Raw genomic sequence first — 22,892 nt, 5'->3', positions numbered from 1 at the left:
ATATGATTTCTACAAAATGAGCCTTCCCCTTGTATTCTTCTGCTTAGCAATAGCCAGAAATCTCTATCTCCTGCTTTACTGGAAATCTGGATCTCGTGCAAGCCTGATTATCCCTAAAGACTCATCCATCCTAGCCAGTAGGATTGTACATTTGCTGGGAGAATTTTAGAGCAGAGCAAAAGACCTCCAGTTTGGACATGCTGATACTTTAAAATTATTGTCTGATTTGCTTTATTTTACTCTGTCTTTATCAATTGTTGTATTAAGTCTTCTCATGAAAGGTCTGTTTGAAGGACTTTTGCTTTTTCTTGCTATCAGAAAATTATTAGTCTGCCATTGTCTATGCTAACAAGTTGCTACCCGTGATGTATGGACAATTATATACAGTCAGCACTTTAAAAGTATATGTCTTAAAAATAAATGTTTTTCTTCATTTGATGAAATGTTGAATAACTGGAATTGCTTGTTACTTCTGAAAAATGCCAGAAAGCCTATAATCTGCCAGGCAGAGATTTATCGTCTGAGGGAGAAGTGCTTTAGCAGTGTCCATTACAGATTACATGCTCACCTCACCTGACCTGATGGGTAAGCAGCTCCCAGTGCTACCAGTACTATTTTTATAGCAGTAATGGTGCCAGGTAGACCTTCTGTCTACACAGGGACAAGCTGTTTGCATCGTGACCTCTTTTAGTCTATGCAAAACACCTTTTCCTTTGGGTTAGTGGAACCATTTGCCGGTGGATTAGATCAGGATTGGCAAAAGCCATAATCTCCACCTAATCATAATCTCCACCTAAAGTCCACCAGTGTTTGTTTTTGTTTTGTTTTGTTTTTTTCCCCTTTTCTATTGCCATCAGGTCGCTTCAGAAGAAAACCTTTTCCCTCTGAGGTTTAGAACCTGCCTTTTAATTTCCATATGGTCATTCTGTTCCCAGCTTTCTGCACTGTTGTTCAATTTAGATAGTGGTTACACACTTTAATGTGTATAACATACTTTATGCCTCCCTGTATTTGGATAAGTGAAAAAAAAAATCCATTATTTTGTCTTTCCTCAGGGGGCTTTTTGGTCCCTCGATCATCCTAATAACTCTAGTTTATGTCTGTACCAGTTTGGATTTCTCTTTCTGGTTGATCAGAATTTTACATAAGTTTCATTTGAGGCAGCTGATATCCCTTAGCTGTTGCACAGTGGTGGCTATTGGACTGCAGAACAGATATCAGAAAGGAATGCAAAAAGAGAGAGACTCCAGACTACCTCCAAACACTACCTCTTCCAAAATCCTCTGGTAATGCTACATGAGAAAAATGGGCAGTTATCTGCAAGATTTGACCTTTATGAATCTAAATAGCTAGTCAAGTCCCTCCTCTAGTGCTAAAGGCCCTTTGGATGGGTAAAGAAGCAAATAGGCAATATGGGCTCTGTGTAATGTCTTTCATGCAGTTCAAGGAACCTAGGTGAAAAAATTCGTCTGCAAAACTCCTCCTTGTAAAGATGTTTGTAGTAGCAGGACTTAGTTCAAGTTCAATCCCATAGAAAAATAGCACTACAAGCAAAAGCCTCAATTTTGCACTTCAGCATGGAGTTGTGACGCTGAGCCTTCATAGGCTTTGAAACAAAATGAAATTACGACTCCATCTTTTCCACAACTTTGAACAGGACTCTGAGAAAGAATAGCAATATTTTTCTTTACTTTCTGTTCTCTAATTACAGATTTTAGACAGAGTTCAGTCCTTTTTTTCTTTCATTTAATGTTACTATACTGTTCATCAGTGTTTGTGTACCAATAATGTTAACAAAAGAAGAGATTCCAGCCTTTTTTCTCTAAAAGCTGAACTTCTTTATCACATAGGAATATTCAGCAAAAAGTCAATAGAATACTTCCTCAGTCTGAAATGCCTCTGTAATTTAGATGCAAAATTTAAAATTTAAGTCACAAAGAACTCTAGAAATCATCTAGAAATTACTACAAGAATGTCTGAATGAAGTCTGCTGGGAAGCAGCCAACACAGGAAGTGTGAGAAGTTTGAGCATCTTTTCCATTAAAATTATTGCATTATCTGAGCCATCACACAAAAATACTCTCCACAAAAGAAAGTTACTTAGCAATACTAAGGAAGGAGAACCATGATCCAGTCCTTTACTAAGTTCCTCTGTAAAACTAGTCTGTAAAGCCCTGTCAAATTTCCTTCTTTTATTCCTTTGGCAGAAGTTCATTAACTGAAAACCAAAGTGGGAATACTGCCAGCAAATCTTTTTAAGGTGAAATGAGCTTGGAACTTAAAGCCAAAAGTATTAGAAGTATGGGGTTATAAGCAAATTATACACATTAGTTTGAATGTCTGATGAACCACTAAATGTTTACATAATCATTTTGTTTCACCTGTACCATTTAATTACCAGTTTCTTATGAACAGTCTGCTCAGGATATACATTTAGGTACTAGCCAGACAAGGTCCTTCAAAACAGAAACACTTTAAGACAAGGATTTCCAGATGTGCCTAAGGGAACCAAACATCTGGCTTTGAATGGTCATGAATGTTAAAGAACTGAAAGATTTCTGTAGAGGATTGCAGAATATTCCTTTCACTTTCATTTTATTCTGGTAGTGCTTAGAAAACTCACTTATTTTGCTGGCTGTTAAGCACATTGCAATAATACTAAAATTCAAATTTAGCATGTAAAGAAAGTTCCAAAAGATGGAAGACTAGATATAATGCGATGAATAAGTAGTGATCAGACCTTAATATATATATGTGGGTACAAGGAGTTTCACTAACAACCGAACAGAAATTATAAGGACATGTAGTAGTTGGTCTGCTCAAGGGAATGCAGATATACCTTTGGAAGAGGTATTGTGCTGAGCTATAACTAATACCTTTTTTTCCAATGCACCTCTTCTGTAAAGAGTAGACATTCCCAAAGAACATGGATGCCAAGGAATGAAAAGCTCAGCACCATCCCATATCTGTGCATTCAAACCCCAAGTGGATCTAACACAATCAGCCTTAACTACAGCTGCACTTAAATGCTTTCTTTTTTCTTTTATAAAGACATATATGACAAGACTCTAGTACCTCTAGTTCAGAAGTGGTTTAATCTCTTGGGTAAGAGCGGAGTATCTTATGAATGCTTCATGAACCACAGCTAATCATACACACAGTACAGAGCAACACAAAGGCTATCCTAAGGAAGGGAGAGACTAATGGAGAAGGTGAATGAGGAAGTGATACATGGTAAGAAAGCAGTGGAAGGAAACTAATTTTCCAATTCAGTTTCCAAGAGAAAACTACTGCTTTCATTTGTTGATGGTAGTTGTGGAAGGAGCATGGAATCCCAGATGAGATGATCATTCCTGCTGGTCCTGCTAGTTCCAGCTACTGTTGGAAACACTTCCAACTCCTAAGTGCTGACTTCTGCCTCTCCTACCACATGTTTTGGGGGCAAAGTGTGATGGGGGAATTTTTATCATTTTTCACCTTACTGCCTTCTGAAGAGGAATCTTGTTTAACTCCTGGGAGTCAATTTATATCAGAAGAAATTACTATTTCATACAGGTCATGGTAATTATTTTAATATAGTCTTTGAATAATTAAATAAAGATCTTGCAATTCAGAAAGTTGGAACCAGAGGCAGAAAGGATTAATGTCTATCGTAAGTTCTATATCTTGGAGGAAATGTTGTCTTCTATAACTTCAATATGTATTTTCAATTAAAATCCAATTTTTAATTGTTTATTTTAAAAGCATTTGTAGTCTTGAATATATTATGCAAAGTTAATTTTGTAGTTGTTAAAAAAGTGCCTATTAAAGATTAGTATTTTAAAACCAACACAGATAAAATTACGTGATGTAGAAGCAATTTACACTTTTTAATAACTACATTGTTCTTGTAGAAAGAGATTGTTGTATTGCCTGACAGCCAATTTTCTAGTGATGAATTGTCTAAACCCATTCTTTCTGATAATTTTAGTAAGTAAATGAAAAAGTGGTAAGCCAATTTTTCTGTTTTTCTTTACAGATCAAAGCATTCTTTTAATTATATTTCACACCAGTGTTGCAGATAAGCATATGACTGCAAGAAACAATAACCATGTTACATTGTTAGAATTGTAAGTCTGTCTCTTGTTGTTTAGAGTGATTGGTCTCTATTTGTTTAATTCTGTTATTTGTTCATCCAAGTCCTGAACCAATGACCAGGGAAATCAGTGAGGAAATCCCTCCCAATTTCATAGATTTCAGAAGAAAACATAATGCCAAAACTTTTTTCCTACATATAAATTCTTTTTTTTTAATTCAGTTTTCAAATACTTTCTATTCCCCTCTCCCCTAGTATAAAGCATCTATAAAAGCCTTATTGACCTTGTTGACAGGGAAAAAAATCAGAAAAATTCTTAATTTAGTCTGTGGACCTCATCTCACCATCTGCTGATATACTCTGTTCATGTTAACTCCTATTTCAGTAAAGTCCAGTAAGTAAAGTAACTAAAAACCTATACTGAAGGAGTAACAAGTATATATGATATTGGCTAGTGTCCTGAATTACATAAATTTATAGAGTAATGGGAAAACTTAAATTGTTTTCTTTTTATTTCTTTCTCCTAACGGTACAACAACTGCAAATATGTGAAACCCAACAGAATCCCTGCCTGTTGGAAGGATGGAATGTCTTTTTCTCAGCCTCTGCATGCTTGGTGTACTGTAGAGGACTGAACCATACAGCATCTTCTTAACTCTCCTTGGAATACTTAGGTTAACTGTGCACCCATTGCTGTGACAGTCACCTGCTGAGGAGCACTGGACATAATTTCTGCTGTTCCTTTTCTTCCAGGCTCTTCTGGGCAAGGTGGAGAGCCCCCTTTGTCCTTCCTGCTTCGGTTGGTGTGATGAAAATAATCTGTATGCTGTTGGGCCAAAAAGAATGTGTATGGATAGCAAACTTGACCCCATTACTTGCTACTTTTGAAAAATATTATTACTTTCTAGTAGTCTTGGACATTTTTGCACAATATTGCACTGGAAAGATGAAAACAATAGCGTACAGTTTGGAAGATGGAGCAGTAACTGTGAAGTGAAGGTGAGGACTGAGTCCCCTCAGGGTGTAATACAGCAGAATTTGGATGCACACAGCAGCTGGGAGGTTCTCGGGCTTACAGCATGAATGCAGTTTTGGGGGTTTTCTAGGAGTCTCATCTTTATCCCCAAATTTTCGTTTTGGCTCTGGCCAATGTGGCTTCAGACTGACCTATGCAAAACTGTGATTATATAGGAAATGAATAATAGACATTCTGGCCCCTTTTTTATTTCTCCTCTGAAATATGACATCAATTAATAAAACGGAACCTGTGTTGAAAAATGAAACAATCTATCTCATTAGAGTATCATCATTATGGCTAGGCTTTGCGAACGAAGATTTGGGAAGGGCTCTACCCACGTTTCTTGCAAGCACGTTGGTGGCTAAAAAGGCCAATACGAGAGAGGCATGTCTGGTTGCAAAAGGCACAGTAGAAAGACTTTGTGCAAGTTTCGAGCTGGCTTCCTGCCAAGTCTCCAAAACTTGACAACAGGGTCTACTTCCCAGAGAGGGAAGAAAAGAAAAAAAAAACAAAAAAACCAAGCAGCCAAAGTTCTAGCAAAAATATATATTTTACATTAAAAAAAAAATAGATATATACAGTGAGAGTATTTTTATATATATATATATATATACACATATATATATATACATATATATATATATATAACCCCAGAAACCCTAAATAGCTTCCCAAAGGGAAGAGGGGAAGGGAGAAGGGAAACAGGATAAAATAGGATGAAAAGGGACAAAAACAAAACAGGTCTACACGATCTAAAAACCCGGTAACCAGCAAACTGAAGAATTGGCAAGAGCTCACCACTTCCCTTGAGAGAAGCAGGACGTCTGGACGTGGCCCAGCGCTCTCCCCTCACAGGTGGCCGATAACAGCAGTCACTGTAGGCCTCAGCTCCAGATAAGCCAGACCAAGACAGGGACCACCGTTCTCCGACCTCGCCGGAAAGGAAGAGAGCGAACTCTCTTATCTATGCCTTATTTATACCCCAGGTTACGTAAAGGAATAGCATGGAATACTTCCTTGGTCACTTTCCTAGTTCCTTCCTGGTTACAAGCTGGTTTCCAGGAAGGCCTAAACTGAAACCATCACAGACTTCTTATGTGGTATATTCTGCAAGGCACGATTCTTTCTACGTTGTCTTTTCTCCTCAAGGGTGATCCTGCGTGCTTTCTCAAAAGCATCAGCAGCATTATAGATGGTGTCTCCAGACCTCCCGATTGGAGGCCAGAGTAGACCAGTTATGATGATCAATATGGCCAAGGCTGAGATGTTGTTTCAGGGAGTCCTTGTATCTTCTCTTTGGGGATCCTCCCTTGCAGCAGCTGGTAGCAAGTTCGCCATAAAGTAGGATCTTAGGGAGGCAGTGGTCCTTCATCCTTGAGATGTGTCCTGCCCAACACAGCTGTGTTCTCAGCAATATGGCCTCAATACTTGTGACTGTTACTTGTTCTAGAACAGATGTGTTAGTCACATAATCTGACCAGTGGATGTTTAGGATTGTACAGAGACAGTGTTGATGGAAGCGTTCTAGGAGACGCAGGTGGTGGCGGTAGATGACCCATGATTCAGAACCATATAAAAGAGTAGACAGCACAATGACTCTGTAAACACCGATCTTTGTGCTTTTCTTCAGGTGTTTATTTCAACAAATTCTTTTATGGAGTTTTCCGAAAGCACTATATGCCATTGCTAACCTGTTGTCTATCTCTCCATCAATCTTACCATTTGAGGAGATGAGGCAACCTAGGTAATTAAACTGCTGGACTGATTTGAGTTCTGATTGGCCAATGGTGATGTGGGGATGATGGAAGACTTCTTGAGGTGCAGGTTGATAGAGAACTTCTGTCTTCTTTAAGCTGACTTCCAGCCCGGCCAAGACCCCCCAACCTCCCAGAAGAACCCACTATCCACCCTGACCTTATCCTCCCCCCACCGTGTTACCACAGATCTTCCCACGCACTGCTCACCTGTGACACACCATATGGGACTGCCCCACCTGCCCTCCCACCAGTCTGAGGACCCCCACGTCCTGCCCGACATCCCTCCACTCCCCCAGACCGGACGGTCAAACCTCTGTGTGCTCTGAGGCACCCTCTCTCCTCTCCCATGAGGGCACAGTCCCCGCCAGCGAAGCTCCTCCTCTCCTTTCTCTCCACCGGGGGCTGCCCCGCAGGCTGATTAGAGTATGAACAGCTACATTTAGCATAACATCATAGTATAGAAAATTATAAGCATCTCCTGACTGGTAGCATTAGGATTTTTTAGTAAACATTATACCACAGTATTAAGTGCATTTCTTTAAAGTAGCAGACTGTCGACATGCCTAAAAGTTCTATAAGGGACATGCTGAAAAAATTTAATCAACTTCATCTCACAATATGTAGGTATTGTAGTATCTATGTGTGTGTTAGTAGATCATACAAACTGATTTACAGCCAAGATAAAACACCTCAAATTTATGTCTCATCCAAAAACCTGTCAACAACACTTATTTCTACCTCATGGAGCCACCGAAACTCCCTTATTAAGGACAGCTTAAATATCAACAGCATTCTGTGGGTAAAAAGGAGCTACTTGTAGATTACACAAGTAAATCTACCCGCAAACAAATCTAATTTTATACCAGAGTCAAAGCATCTCTGGGGCAACCTCTGGGGTATTACAACACTCCCTTGCAGTGTGCGATATGCAATTGTAGTAGTTTGAACCAGGTTTTCCCCCTGAAGCTAAGAAAGTGGTAACCCCCAGGGGGTGGTGACCCTTGGGGTTTGACCCAATCAGTGCTCCTGCAAAATATAAACATATCTCTAGACCGGAAAAGAAGAAGTTGTATTTGTTGTTAGAAGAAGTAGTAGCCATGTTGTGAAAAGCCACGAGGAAGGGGCAGAGGCCCCTTCTGGGGGGCCTCGGCCCCCCACCCCCAGCTGGCGTCATAGAAACCTGGAAACAGCGTTAGACTGGACTGAGGTCTGTGACTTGAGAAGCTGAAGGAGTTTTCTCCACCATGAGTGGGCAGACGGAGCAGCAGCAGGGACAGCAGCATCCGAAGAGCAGTGGCAAAGAGCCAAGCAGATAAGAAGAAGCAGCAGAGCTGCTGAGCAGGGAAGACACAGAGATCTCTGATGGAGAGAGACAGAGAGAGAGTTTTGGGTAAGAACTGAACAACCAAAACCTCCCAAACTCCCTGGAGACTCCTCCGAGAGAGAGGAGGATGATCAGACTCACTTGAAAGAGTCTTGGAGTGCAGTATGCACTGCAGAGAGGAGCTTAAGAAGCTCAGACTGTCCTGAGAGCTGAGCCAGGATGGCCAAAGGAATGTGTGCGGGGGGGGTGACCTTGGGCCCCCCCGCTGCAGCTTCAGAGAAGCTGGCAGCCATCTTGGTGCAGAGCACAGAAGCTCTGTAAAGGGGCTTGACTCCCCCTGAAGATACCAGACCGTCACGAAGGCTTCTGCACTTCGTTAATATGACCGTGGTGGAGCAACCTTTGTCTGGGGTAACGCAGCCCACGGAAAGACCCTTCGTTTGTGTCGGAGGGCCGAGGGGCTTGGAGACCCCCTCGTGCGTGCATCGTCAAAGATCCAGCTGCAACTGCTTCATGAAAGTTACAGAGAGTCTACTGCTCCTAGAGAGACCTGCTGCTCAGAGACTGGAAGGGGTCTTTTCTTCTTCTTCCCTCCTGGACTTTTATTTGGAGGGATTTGGCCCATTGTAAATATTATTGTCATGGTAGAAATAGAGTTAAGATTGTATGTAATGTATTATACTATTTATTTGTTGTATAGTCCTGTAATATATTCCTTTCCCCCCATATTGAGTCTTGTGTTTTTGTCTGGAAAACCCATCTCACACAGGGTTGAGATGTGGGAGGGGGGCTAGGAATCAGGAATTGGATTTTGGGCTCTAAAACCATGACAGCAATGTTCCAAGCAAAGAGAAACCAGGAATACTTCAAATTTTTCACCTATTCCTGATATCTTAAATTTTTTACTTGATCTTAATATTCTTGACTACAGTTTGTGAGAAAGTTGAACCTTCTTATAATCAGCCTCTGCTCTCTGGCATGCTGAACATCAAAGTACTGTCTTTATCAGTGCCTGGTAATTACTGTGCCTTTGACTGCTATGTGTCAGACTAAGCCAATGACTATTGGAGTCAGCAGTCAAAAGATAATAAAGATCTCAATCATGATAACTGGATCTACATGTAAAAGGAAAATGTCTAACTATTTTGCCAAATGGAGATAAAAGAAAGATATTTTTGATCACTGCTGCCACCTAATTGCTCTAGAGAGACACTGATTTGACGAACTCTCCGTGGCTGTGCATCCTGACATCAGTATATGGAACCCCACAATGGAATAGTAATATATCACATTAACAGCATATTGTACATTTTCAAGGAATGTAACACTCCACATACATGTCAATTAATTAATTCCTCAAACTATGCTTTCGAGCATTATGCCCTGACAACTACTCTCCTGCTTTAGGGTTAAATAAACTAAACAAAAGCAAACAGCATCTCATATAAAGTCAGTGACCGAGCCAGGAATTTAAGCTTAAAATTTAGATTTTTAATCATATCTTACTAACCATTGTATACTAATGTCAGCTACTGGTCTTGATTACCAGTAGGTTTAGTTAGTTATTTACCTTTCCAGAAATACAGAGAGTTAAGAAACCACATTTAGGTGATTTTCAAATACCTCTTAGAGTATAAATCAGTTATACTTTCAGTTATATTTTTTTTTACTGCTGCATAATGTTAATTGTCTCAAAGACAACTGTCTATTCTTTCTTTTGGTCCAAAGGCTCAAGCTCTGGATTGCCAAAGTGTTTGTATTGGCATAAAATAACATATAGCTAGATGCCTACATGTGTCTGTGAAAGGCCATATGTTATTTCTATCATACTTAGAAAGTTGGAATAAGCATTCTTTTACTATAGTTCAATGTCTAACTGAATACATGACTGTTAAGAGATATTTAGAAACTTCCCCATTCACAGAAAGAGGATTTTTGGCAGGTCACAGAAATAGGTCATGGAAATCGAAAGCTGTGTTTTTGTGAGCAGCCAAAACAACTAATGCCTCTGCCACCAAGAAGGAAGAGTTTACAGGTTTTCCCTTTTACCTTCCTGCAACTTAACAAGTCCCATTCACACTATCTTGCCAGTTCCCTGAAACTAACATTTGAAAGGTGTTAGAAGTTTTAATGACATTCATTTCTCATTCCTTCCCTCCTTTTTTCCCTTTTTCAGTAGATTAGCTCTTAGAAGAGACTGGCGAGCACCAGGTTCATAAAATAAGAACAGGGGAGTAGAACAAAGAGAAAAGAGAGGAGAAAAGGGAGAAGTAAAATCTCCTGGTTTAGGTAGTGGCAAACCTTTCCACCAGCTTGCTGTCCAAGTGCTGATGCAGGGAATCATAGACTTCTACTTGCAGATGAAACAACTGGGAAGGTGGAAAGATGAGAGGAATATGCTTACAGAGTACTAGGGAGAATTCTAACTTGAAAAATCGATCATTTGCACGAGAAGATGCAGACAGATATTTATTTTAAACACTATGCAAAATATCTGTCATGCTGAGTTGGGGAAAGCCCATAGTCAACTAGTAAAAATTAATTAAGTTAACATACATGATATTACTTCCAGGTTAATATTTTAAAGGTATTTATCTTCTCAGCATTATTGACTAAGCGCAATAACACTCAAACAGTTTTCAGTCTCTGGTTGTTATTTAATAGGACTGTTGCAGTCAACAGAACACAGTCGTGGTGAGCACTTATCTTCAAAGAGTTTTACAGACATTAAAAGTTTAATTCTACCACTTGTAATTGTGTTCTGTGATCACCTCTTTATTCTGGGGGTCAGAATAGCAAAGTCAAAGCCTGGGTACAATGCCATTGCTCATATTGAACAGCCCTGTTCTTCGCCTTCTGACTTCCGTGCTACTACTAGGAATTGGGCACAAAGGACAGTAGAAGTCTTTTGCTGTATTTCCTTATCCCGTTCCATTGTTTTGATGTTGAAGGTGATTTAAAGGCATTTTCTCTCAAAAAAAAACCCCACCAGAATTCAAAATGGTTTGGATCTTTCTGGACTACAACTAACACATAAGGGTAGGAGTTTTTAGCTGCTCACCTCCTTGTAAGGTGAAAGTACATAAATCCAGTATGAAGTGAAGATAAAAGAGGTACAATTAAAGGAATTAATTCAATACTCCCTACAATTCAGGACAGTGTGTATTAAAAAAACAGTATAACCCCTACAACCATTCTCACTAAAGCTTATGACAGATTGCTGGATTTAAACTTCAGTACTGTTTTAACAGTCAATTTATAATGCTCCAAGTATATGAAATTAGATATATTGCTCGTATCACCTTATGCTCAAAATCAGTAGATTTTATTCCCAGCAAAACCTATGGGTGTCCTGTTTGGAGCCAAGCTTGTATCATCTAGTTGGGGGATTTAGTCAAAAAACAAGAGTTTGCGGATAAAGTGAGATAAGTACATTGTTTTTATGCAGCATATATTACTTTTTAATAACTGCAGAATAGCATTCTTGGAGTTCAGATAGCTTATTTCTATTCATATTTGTTAAAGTGTGTATTTATTTATTTATTTAGAGAGTATTTATTTAGTATGCTGCTGCAAATAGGATAAAGTTTGGTTTCTTATCTATGATTGCATTTTTGTGTGCTGAGTTAGAAAGTCGTAGGGTAGTATCTGCTGCCTCATCGGTAATGATTTTATTTATAGTATTGAAATTAAGGTCATTATCAAGCGTGTTCAAAGTTTCATACAGGTGTATATAGTTGGCATAGAGAAAAGGATTTATTTGAGGGAAATGTGTAACTGAAAAAGCATAAAAGGAAGAGAATTCCTAGTCTAATGCTATATCATACTTTTTGAATTTTGGAATGAGAAAAGAGAGACAACAAATTCAGTTTTTCTCTGTTTATTTTCTGATTTTAGGGAGAAAAAAATTAAAGCTATCTGTTTGAAGATAGTGAGAAAAAAAGTGGTAAAAGTGAGAAAACTGTGGTAGTTTTACATATTTATCATTAAAAGTACCATGGAAAAATCTAAGAAGGTAGATTTGCACAACTGACCAAAAGATGTTATGAAAGCAGAATCATTAACTTTGAAAGGCAGAGGTACAGGAAAAATGTAATTTATTGTCTTGAGTGGTAGATGACACTATAATTATTTTTATTGGGTTTTTTAAGTAATGAAGAGGTTCTAGAAAGCTTCAAAGCTTACCACATGTGGTTATCTCAGCTTCTAATCAATATTTTTATTGAAAACACCTGAGGCTTTCCTACTGACTTGAGTATGAGCAGTATCACAATAATTACCACTTGTTGTGAGTAGAAAGAGGACTGAACACCTGAGTATGACTGAAAATGTATTAGGGAGAAACAGTAGACAGGTTCTCATCCTCATTTTTCTCAAACCCTCAGATATTTGGATTTCACAGAAATAAAAATCAGATCTCAGTACATCTAGTTTTTGATATTTTGTCATCCAGCTAGGGGAATAAATGTGTACCCTGGATAGGGCAAGGGCCATCAACGCAGTGTTTAAGTGGAACTGCTAATTCCCCCATTGGTTCCCTTACAGCAGTACCAAGCAGTGTCATATCACTTCACTCAGCAGCCTTAGGAGATTTGTGTACTCAGCAAAGCCAAGGCATATTATGCTGAATTGCTGAAGACGAACTTCTATGCAGTAAGTGTAAGTACCCTTTTGTTTTATAACTACAGAAAGAATGCACCTTTCTTTGTAGGAGCTGACATTTATTTTATTGATGCTCACTTGTAGCAGCTTTAGCACATGGTAGATATACACCCATCTCCTTATGCTTATGAATAGTTGTGCACAGAGTGGAAAAAGTTACCTGGAGCAGTTTTACAATACAGGTCTCTTATTGGCTTTGATGAGACAAATATTGAAGATATATTGGCACTACATTTTCCCCTGGAAACCCAAACCCCCCTCTTTTTATTAAAGCCTCAACATCTTCAGTACTCTAGAATCATGGCAAAAAGAATATATTTTCCCCATAATGTTAAAAATACGACTCTTGTGTTCTCTTGATGGTTCCCTGTACATTTCACTGGCTTTCACATCACTCTGAACATAATAGTGCTACATTTCTCCACACATTGTTCTCAGTGTGGATTTTCAGTGAGATGGGTGCAACTTAATCAGCTGAATAACATACAGCTGATGTTCTGATTGAGTACACCGCAGCTAGCATTTATTACTAGCTTGGCACATGTTCAGTATTCAAAGAATTAAATCCTCGCTTTCTCAGCATTTGCTAAAAGGAAAAAAGGTCATATACAGGTATCTGCTGAAGAGGTAGAACGTTCTGAAATACATCTTAACAACATATTTACACAAATGCACACAGAGAGTTAAATGCATTATAGTAGACAAAGAACCAGTAAAAACCAAAATTTATTATACCTTTTAATGCAGAAATCCTTAATTAAATGGACTTATTTGGCTTGACAGTTTTAGCTCAAGGTAGGTCTGTTGTTCAGATGGGTAAAACGGGAAAGTTTCCTTGAATATTTGAGAAAAATTTACTATGTCATTCAGTATGAAGCAGATACATTGTTTAGATGCATTATTAGAAAATGTAAAGTATTTATTTGTTCCCACAGAGATAGAAATAATCTTCTTCCTGATATAAAAGCTCTCTTAAACCTCTCCTGAGGAGATATCTCGCTCCCATGCATCCAATTTATTAAACATATATAGAATCATAGTACATCATAGGGAATATGAGAATAAAATAAATGAGATGGGTTGATAGGCTTCTAACAGGAACATGCAATAGAGAAGAAATCATGGAAGGAAAGATTAAAACATTAGAGAAATCACATAAATCCCTATTACAGAAATTTCTATGCCTAGCTTATATCACTGGTCACAGAGTCAAAAATACCAGGTTGCATGGGGAAGAATTATGACAGATCCTGACAAATGATTGTCTATTCTGGCCGATTTTTTAGAACACTTGCCAGGATTTAGAATAGCAAGTATGTCATATACTCTGTGCTAGAATATGATATAATTTTATTAAATCTGTTATACATAGTCTGGCATATGAATATAATGCTCTCCATGGATTTGGTTTATCATCCATCAGGAAACTAGCAGAAGGCATCCCAAGAAGCACAGTTATTTTGTAAGACCCCTCAGAAAAGATTTAATATGTTACCTAGCATTATTGATAATGACTCAAGGCTGGAGTCATTATCCTTGCCAGAAAGACACTATACAAATTAATTTCTCAAATCTTCCTTCTAATGGGCCAAGGGAGGTCTTTCACATCTCTTAGTGTCACATCTCTGAGTATCTTAGATTGAGTTAGATTTTGTTTGCCTATTTAGTGTTTGGATTGATTTTTTTTTATTATTATTTTGGCAGGGGAGTTGTATTGACATAAGCAATCACTGAAAGAGATCAAGAGTTTGATAGATGATAGAAAAATACTGATGATTTGTGGCTGAATTTCCTAGAAAGCATTCCAGGAGAAGAGTAGATGAAACCTGCACTTACAGAGTTTCATCACAGCATTTTATCTTAATAAATTGTGCCAGGGATAGTACCTCCCAATAAACTACAGTACCATGAGATTATGCTAATTAATAGGAAGTGGATTTCTTGTTTGGGCAGACTGTATCTGATTGATCTGTGATGGGGATGACAGAAATAGTAATCTAATCTCATCCACCCACCCATCTGGTATTCCTAATGTGTTTATTGTGCTGTTATATATACATCATCAATCATGGATGTAAAATATGTAAAGACTGCAAACATAAATAAAGGATGACATATTAATTGAGCAACAGGCAAATTGATGCATTTACAGTGCTGGGAAGTGGAAGCTCTAGGGAACTTCTCATTACAGATCAGCTGCTGATAGGCAGCTATTAACACCCAGCTGCTTGCTTCTGCCACAAAGAGGTTTGTGGTGATACTGCTGCTTAGTACTGCATAAGGAATGACTTAGTATTGCACAATGAATGCAATGGAAAAATCTGTGCTGGGCAATTAAATGTGGTTCTGTAAAATAGCCACGAGGAAGGGGAGGAAAAAGGGCCCAACAGTATTTCATACACATTAAACTAATTTACTCTCGAAACTTGCTTACACAGAGAACCCTCTTGGGTTGGCAAAGCTGGCCAATGCGTCACTACCTTTTCTTGCTCTCTTCTTTGATACTACCTGCTTTGGGGCACTTGCATGCTCACTCAGTCTTTACTTTCAGATACTTAGTCTTCCAAATAAGCACTTTACTGTCCCCCAGGCATTAACTATTAAGTTCTCAGTTACTGCTTTTCAGTCACTACCATGGCCTATTCAGCTTTATGCACTTATCTCCCTTCCCCAGCCTTAATTAAGCAATCCGTTTGTGACAAGAATTCAGGGAAGGTTCTTTTGCAGTGTTACTGTTTTCAGCCTCTATATAATGTCATCAACATTTTGAACTCAGTTTTTGGTTGGACTGCAGACCTCAATTCCTTTTTCAGATGTTTACCTATTTTTCATACACTTCCATTTCTTCAACTTCCTAATTGAAAGTGTTTGTTTTGCATCTCGCTTCAACTTACATCTGTAGTTGAGTGTATTGCACTCCCCATCAAACACTCTGACATGATCAGAAGTTTTATTTTGTACTTCCTTTAAATTTTAAAACTTAAACTAGCAGATTAAAGCTATTTGATGCATGAAAATAGTAATTGCTTTCATTCCTGTTTCTTTTTCATGATTCACGTCTCAATAACATGTAAGAAAATTTTTAAGGTTAAAAGATAGAATGCCCTTTAAAAGAAAGTTATGTCAAGTAGAAAAAAATATTTCTTTGATTTGTATAAGCAAACTACTTACACAATCAAACACACATATATACAAACACGTAAATAGCATATATTAACTTTAATCACCTCCCCACTTTTCCCAGGACTTCTTGTATATCATGAAAAAGAACAGTGAAAATACAGATATGAATTTCTGTGCTTTCATATGCTATTACTTGGGTAGGAGCTGGATTCACTTGTATTTAAAAGACAGAGAAACATGCTAGGACATTTGATCTGAATTGTTAGAGCACAGATCTGTTTAAATCTTAGATATCTTTTTCTCTTTGGTGGACAGAAACGTTAATGAAGAAAACACTGATGAACAAAATAGTAGGCATACAGCATTCAGCTGCTTCAAACAGAAGAGCCAAATATGTTAAAGGCCTGGTGTTGGAAGGTTCTTGTTCTTGGACCCTAAAACTGCATTCCCTATGTCAATTCACGGTTTCCTTGGGCTTCACTAACTGTACTACAGACACGTTGTGATCACAGCATTTGGTACTTATGTCAGTAAGTCCATAAAAATACTGCACAACCCCAATCAATTTCACTGAAAAAAGATGAAAAGCGTAACTACGTAGCACCTTATTTGTATCCGAGTTTCTGAACTTAGTTTCCACCATACCTTTCTAACATCTAAGCTTTAGAGAGCACAACATCAACATGAAAAACATCTCTGAACATAAACTGAATAGTGATATCTTTATGTGACATAATTAACATCAACATTTTTGGTCTCTGTTACTGTTAATGTGAATACAATATTTGTAACAATGAGATGTGCTGCCATAAAATGTTTCCAGAACTGATTAAGGAAAAAGATTGAAATGTGGCAATTAAGAGTGAGTGTTACAGTATATCAAGATGATGCTGTTTCAGTGAAGATGTTCTATATTACCCATGTTCGGCAGAAGAACTAAGCATTAGCTTCCTTGAACATACAAACGTACATAATTGAGCATGAAGGGCCTAAAATAAAACTCAAAACCATACTTTTGATTAAAGGAGCAATGCTGAGCAGACTGCTAATAAGAACTGTATCCAAAGGGATAGAGATCATGTTTTCTGCATTGTAAGATAAGGAACTACATTCAGCACCCTTTACCAATTTAAGATATCTATAGTGTCCAAGCTGTACTATATGCACTGCTTTATTAAAAAAATAAATTCATAACATGACAATTGTGGAAAACTTAATGGATTGAATATCTAAACAATTCCAATAGGTGTAAAGTTCTAAAAAAAACCACAAAAAAGTGTGTTCTAGCAGAAAAAAAAATGCTCAATATGCAAAACATTGTATTTAATGAGATTATGTAAAAATTAAGAGATGTCCTGAAAGAGGCATTACTTAAGTATTTCTTAAAACATGTCAAAAGCACATTTTACCTACTATGCACATCTGTAAAAATAGAGCATTTGCCTTGGTGATTTGGTAGCTATCAGGGAAAACTATTGTACCATGGGGAATTTGTATGAAATATTCATTCAATTAAGTTTTCAAAACCCTATGAGCCATTCAGCTAGTCAGTCAAAATGAGCATATTATAGGAGCAGCAATATTGTTTTTATGACAATGCATGCAAACTGATTTCTTAAGCAGACGTACTTTTTGACTCAAAGATTGATCTAACAACAGTATGATGATAAAGGCTTGTTTCTCACTCAGGAATTCCAAAAAACTTTTAGCTGGCTTTACTGTGCTATAAATGCAATTCGTTCCGCCAGGGAAGAATACCTGCATATATTTACCTTACAGTTGTTGAGGTATGTCAGTCCCAGAGAAGGATGTACAATAGTTTTCCCTGATAGCTACCAAATTGTCAAGAAAGTTGTCAGAAACCACTTCCCCCTGATCTCCAAATGCCCTGACTACAAGCCAGCAGAGAAAAACCTTTGTGGATTTCAATCTCTGGTCTAGAGAAGTATTTGAGTTCAAGTCTCATCTTCTAGGGAGGTGCAATAATCATGACTTCTTACTCATAAAGGAATAAGAGCAAACCATTCTTCCTTTTCTGACAGGAATATTCTACACCAGCTTTCACCTCAAAGGTGATTGACTCCTTGCTGTTATTCTTCAGGACAGATTTCTAACATGTAGTTGTAGAAATAGATACAATTCCAGAAGAATTTGTAACGGAAATTTAGAAACTCGGTTTTCGTTAGGAAGGCTTTCTGCTTAAATGGTAACTCTTTCTCAAAGGCAGTTTCAATGCTTTCCCCCCTGCATAGCAAGAGAAGTTCTCATCCTTGCTCTCTGGTGTGTGAGAGGACAGAGACAGCCCTAACACACACGTACACAGGCCTTGGGAAGGCAGGGGAGAAACAGAGAGGATAAAAGGGGGCCCTGAGAGGGTAGGAACTCGCGTTTTCACCCCTGAAGGTCCAATGCACTGCATCGTAAAAAAGTGGTCCTTGCATCTGAAAGGATGAATTAAAAGATATTTTCTGTTCTCCTAGTAATTGTCACAGCTGCATGAAAATATCCAGGACATGGCCTGAGGTTAAGCTAACTGAAAAGGATGTGAAAAACTACTGGGTTGATTTGGAGGAGATTATATGAGAAGTGGTTGACCATGTGTAGTTGAAAGTGAGTACTGTGTTCTTTTTGATGAGCAAAATCTTGCAAGACCAACTCAATCTGGGTAACATCATCAGTGATATCATCTCACATTACTGGGAACAGAAATATCAAAGTTTGGAACAGATGTAAAACCAGGAATCAATGACAAGAAGAAAGGAAGGGTGAAAAACAAGGTTAGGAAACTGCAAAAGAGGTAGTAAGGTATTGAAATCATGTGACTGGTGCTCTTTGAAGGTACTGGTGCTCTTGATCTGCTGGACTGCCCTGCCCTTGATCACTGAAGACTAAACCAGGGCAAACTGGTCTCTTCTGACCATACCACTTGAGGTGTAGTCATTTCTGTAGTCAAGAAGAGAGGGATGGTGGGATCCTGGACTGAAGGACTGAGCACTCTGGTGTCATCATGTTGTAGGCCTGATGGCATCAGCATCTGTCCAGTACTTTCTGATAGTAATTAAGCCAGACTTTGGGTTTCCCTGCAATTCTCTCTTTCATTTTGTTTTGGGTTTGGTTTTTTTTTTTTTTTTTTAATTTCTTATCCTTACTACTAATTCACAATCTCCTTTTTCCATTTTGTTCACATTAGTCCTTCCTTAATTGTATATTATCTGATACATAGATCATAAGCTTTCTAGTATTTGCCTAATATTTCTTATTCAATCACACCATGATTTAGATTCAGTTGTGCAACAAAAATAACCCACTTTTTCCCAGGTCAGACTGATTAATTTACATTTATTTTCTGTAGAAAGGAATGAGATATTGCTATGCTTCTTTTCTGATTTGTGAAATGAGAGATATATTACGTATTTTGTTTTTTTAAAAGATTTTAAGATCCCTGTGACACTGCAAATCACATACAAATAAAGAACACTGCATTTTTTTTCCAAAGAGAAGGGAAATGGCAAATAAATAGTTTTTGAAAATTTTTAAAATTTGCAGCTATCAGAAGTTGACAACAACCCCTGTAAGTCTATATTGAGATGGCTACACAACGTTTTTAGAAAATGTTTCTACTTGTTTGTGAAATGCAAAAAAGGTATTAACACAAAAGTTAAAACAGAATATATATTCTTGTTCTAATTTTCTTTTCCTCATGAGAAATAATTATATCAGTACCAGAAATTTTAATATATCCAGAACTTTTGACACAATAATTTTACATTTTAAAAGAAATATATTTTAACTGAAATATTTCTGAGAGTTTTATAGCCAAAAGAATATCAGTATTCAATAGTGCATATTCTCAGAGAAAAGTCTGAAGAGGTTGATTTCTGACTGGATTTTTAGAATGTCTCAATCACTTTAGCTTTTTTCCATTTTGTAGAGTTATACTGAATTACACTGGCTGAAGATGTAACATAGTGGTTCCTATAGAAAAGTATCTCATGGTTTAACTGTGCTAGTACAGAGCAAAGAGTTGAATTTTTTACATGTTTTCTTAAGAGGGAAAAATGTGAACTCCATATACAATTACTCTGAGAGGAAATATAAATCCAACTGTAGCAAAGGAGAAGATACTGAGGACAAACAGCAGTGGCAGATAGTACACGTAGATGGTATGCATTAAATGCTGTTAAGGATTTATCTGTCCAATTCTCATTAGATTGCAGTACGATTTTGGTATTGCATAACTCTGTAGGTAGAATATAATGTTGCATTGGCAATAATTGTACAAGTACACTGAAGGAAAATAGATCTCTTAGGGTAAGGTTAGAGAAAGTTGCTAGACTCATTACTATTCCAGACATCCCAGTTAAGAGATTTGCAAAGACATGGAATATCATTTAGCTGCTTTGTAAAGACTGAATATATTATGCATATGATTGCCCGATATGAGAATAGCAGCTCAGCTCTTGGTCAGACAAAGCTGTCTAAGATGATAAGCAGGATACCTGATAATCTCTTCCAGGAAAGATTAGGACACTGGCTCTGATTTTTTCAAGTAAGAATTTAACTTCTGTTTATGAGACTTGAACCAACCTCAGAAGAAAGTAAAAAAATAATGAGGTTTGGTATTCATGGGGAGGGTTGTGAACATATAGTGGTATTCCATTATTTTATGTCTTCAGTATTTACATAGTTGTGTCTTTGGTCTAGTCCATTAAATGACAATATAGGATTATTCACTGCCATTTTTGTACTCATAGTACTCATTTAATAACACTGTTGCATGGGAAATTTTTCTTACTGATGGGGTTATAGCAATGGTTAAGATGTCCTAGTTAGATCATGGTTGATTCAATATGATCTCAAAGCTGCTATCAGTACTTACTAGTTATATTAACTTGATATAAGTATTTGCTTCTGAGAAGTTGTGGAGAGAAAAAAGACTATTGAGTAATCAGGTTATGGTAAGATGTCTGCAAATGATCCAAGGAATGAAATAGCAAAAAAAAAACCCCTCACTGCCCTTTATGTAAAATGCTTGATAATTATCCATGAAAACTGTTTAATTTTGGCAATAATCTTCTGTGCCAAAGACCTAGGTGTTTACTGTGATTCAGAACTCTTCCTGGAACATAAATGCTTACTAATATCCAGAAGGATCATCTGACAGTTTAAATCTGTTGACAGACAGTTGTTCCTCAGTGAGGAACCAGTTTCTTCAGATGTGAAAGAAAACTAAGAAATCTCGGGAACAAACTCAAAGCTCTTAGCTAAGAAAATTCTTTTCTCTTGAAATACTTGGTTTTCTCCTCTATTGCAAGAGCTGCCTTAAAACAGCTCCTCAGTACACCATTGCTAGATTAGTTTAAAAATAATGAGACTTTAAGTTAAGAGTGAATACTTACATTTATTACCATCTGTCATGTTTGCTTCTGAGGTGTGACTTGCAAGCTAAAAATTTGTCATTTAAAGGAAGAACATCCATCATGTTATACAGTCAATTGTGCCTCTACATTGGCACCAGGTTAAGGCCAGAGCAAATGATCATTTGTATTGGAAGTATGAAGTTCAGTTCTTTTAAGGCAGGCCTCTGAGAAAATAGATATTTCCTGTGAATAAGCAGCAAACTAATCATGAGGTTTGTCTTGCACAAACTGGGCATTCTAGCCTAACATTTAACCTTGTACAGACTTTCACTATAGTCAATGAGAAAATGGCCAGTGAGATGGTCCCCTTGAGGAGGCAAAACACCTCTGCAGAGAGGGAGTTAGAATGAGGGTGTCCCAGAGGGCACACTCTTTTCCTGTCTTTATAGCTGCATATTCAGAAATACCTATGCAACCGTATATACACATTATGTACAATTTAAAATACGGGATATATAATGTTGTTGTGCATTTTTATTTTTTATGTGTCTTAAGCATTATACAAAGTGATAAATTATTAAATTAAATACCAATTTACTTTCTTTCTGTCTCCACCTCTCCAGTTACAGCAGATTGAGAGTTTTTGACTAGTAAGACCAGATTCCTAATTACATGTCTGAGGTTATGTAAGGGAACTCCATCAAAACCTAAACCTATTACCTCGAACAGGACAAGAGTCAGTTAAACATGAGGGAAAAGTCTCTTACATGTGCTATGTATTAATAATGAGCATACCTATTTAGATTCAATTTTTTTTCATAACCACTATTACTAATAGATAAATCAAAATAATATATTATCTCACCACTTTCCAGATCATTAGATAAAGACATTACATATTCAGGTGCTGAATACTTCTGCATATCAGAGCATATGGCATACAGGAAAAGTGGTTCATATGAAAGTTATCCACAACGTGCATTCTACCTACACATATTTAAAAGGGATATATTTGACTTATATTATTTAAATGGATGTGTAGTGGTTGCTATGGACGATAAACATTGTCATAATAAATGTCTCCTCCTCCTTTCCCTTGAGGTTTTATGGCTGAGCAGGCATCATATGCTCTGGAATATCCCTTTGGTCAGTCTAGATCAGCTGTCTGTGCTATGTCCCCTCACAATATCTTGCCCACCACCAACCTACTGGTGTGTTGGGGGAGATGTTGGAGAGATGGTGCTGATGCTGTGCCATCGCTGTCCAGCAGTAGCCAAAACACTGTTGTGTTATCAACACCTTTCCAGCTAGCAGTGCAAAGCAGAGCACTGTGAGAGCTGCTATGGGGAAATGAACTCAATTTCAGCCAAACACAATACGTACCTTATCTAGCAGTAAACTTTTTCCTACGAATTAAGGAAGTAAGACCATGTTTTAGGCATTCAAGTAGTGTATATGTCATTGAGGTGAGCAAGCAAGAACACAGAGCATAATGCTGGCAGGGGCTGTCAGATTCATTAGGTCCAGTTTCCCCGTAATCACAAACGATCAAGTTATATAATTCCACTGATAT

General features: G+C 37.6%; 1 long non-coding RNA gene across 1 annotated transcript in view; it reads left to right on the top strand.

Moving 5' to 3' along the window:
* The window catches only part of LOC113967017, a 34,090-nt gene extending 24,316 nt beyond the window's left edge, over nucleotides 1-9,774 (top strand). The window contains exon 5 of the long non-coding RNA XR_003534055.1: nucleotides 9,763-9,774. This is a non-coding gene — a long non-coding RNA (uncharacterized LOC113967017). The remainder of the gene's footprint in view (nucleotides 1-9,762) is intronic.
* Nucleotides 9,775-22,892: the final 13,118 nt, after the last annotated feature.

Source organism: Neopelma chrysocephalum, unplaced genomic scaffold (genome assembly GCF_003984885.1).
Source record: "Neopelma chrysocephalum unplaced genomic scaffold, ASM398488v2 Primary Assembly neopelma1_62, whole genome shotgun sequence".
Taxonomy (NCBI): Eukaryota; Metazoa; Chordata; class Aves; order Passeriformes; family Pipridae; genus Neopelma; species Neopelma chrysocephalum.
The sequence above is the reverse complement of the archived record's forward strand: the minus strand, read 5'-3'. Positions and strand labels throughout refer to the sequence as shown.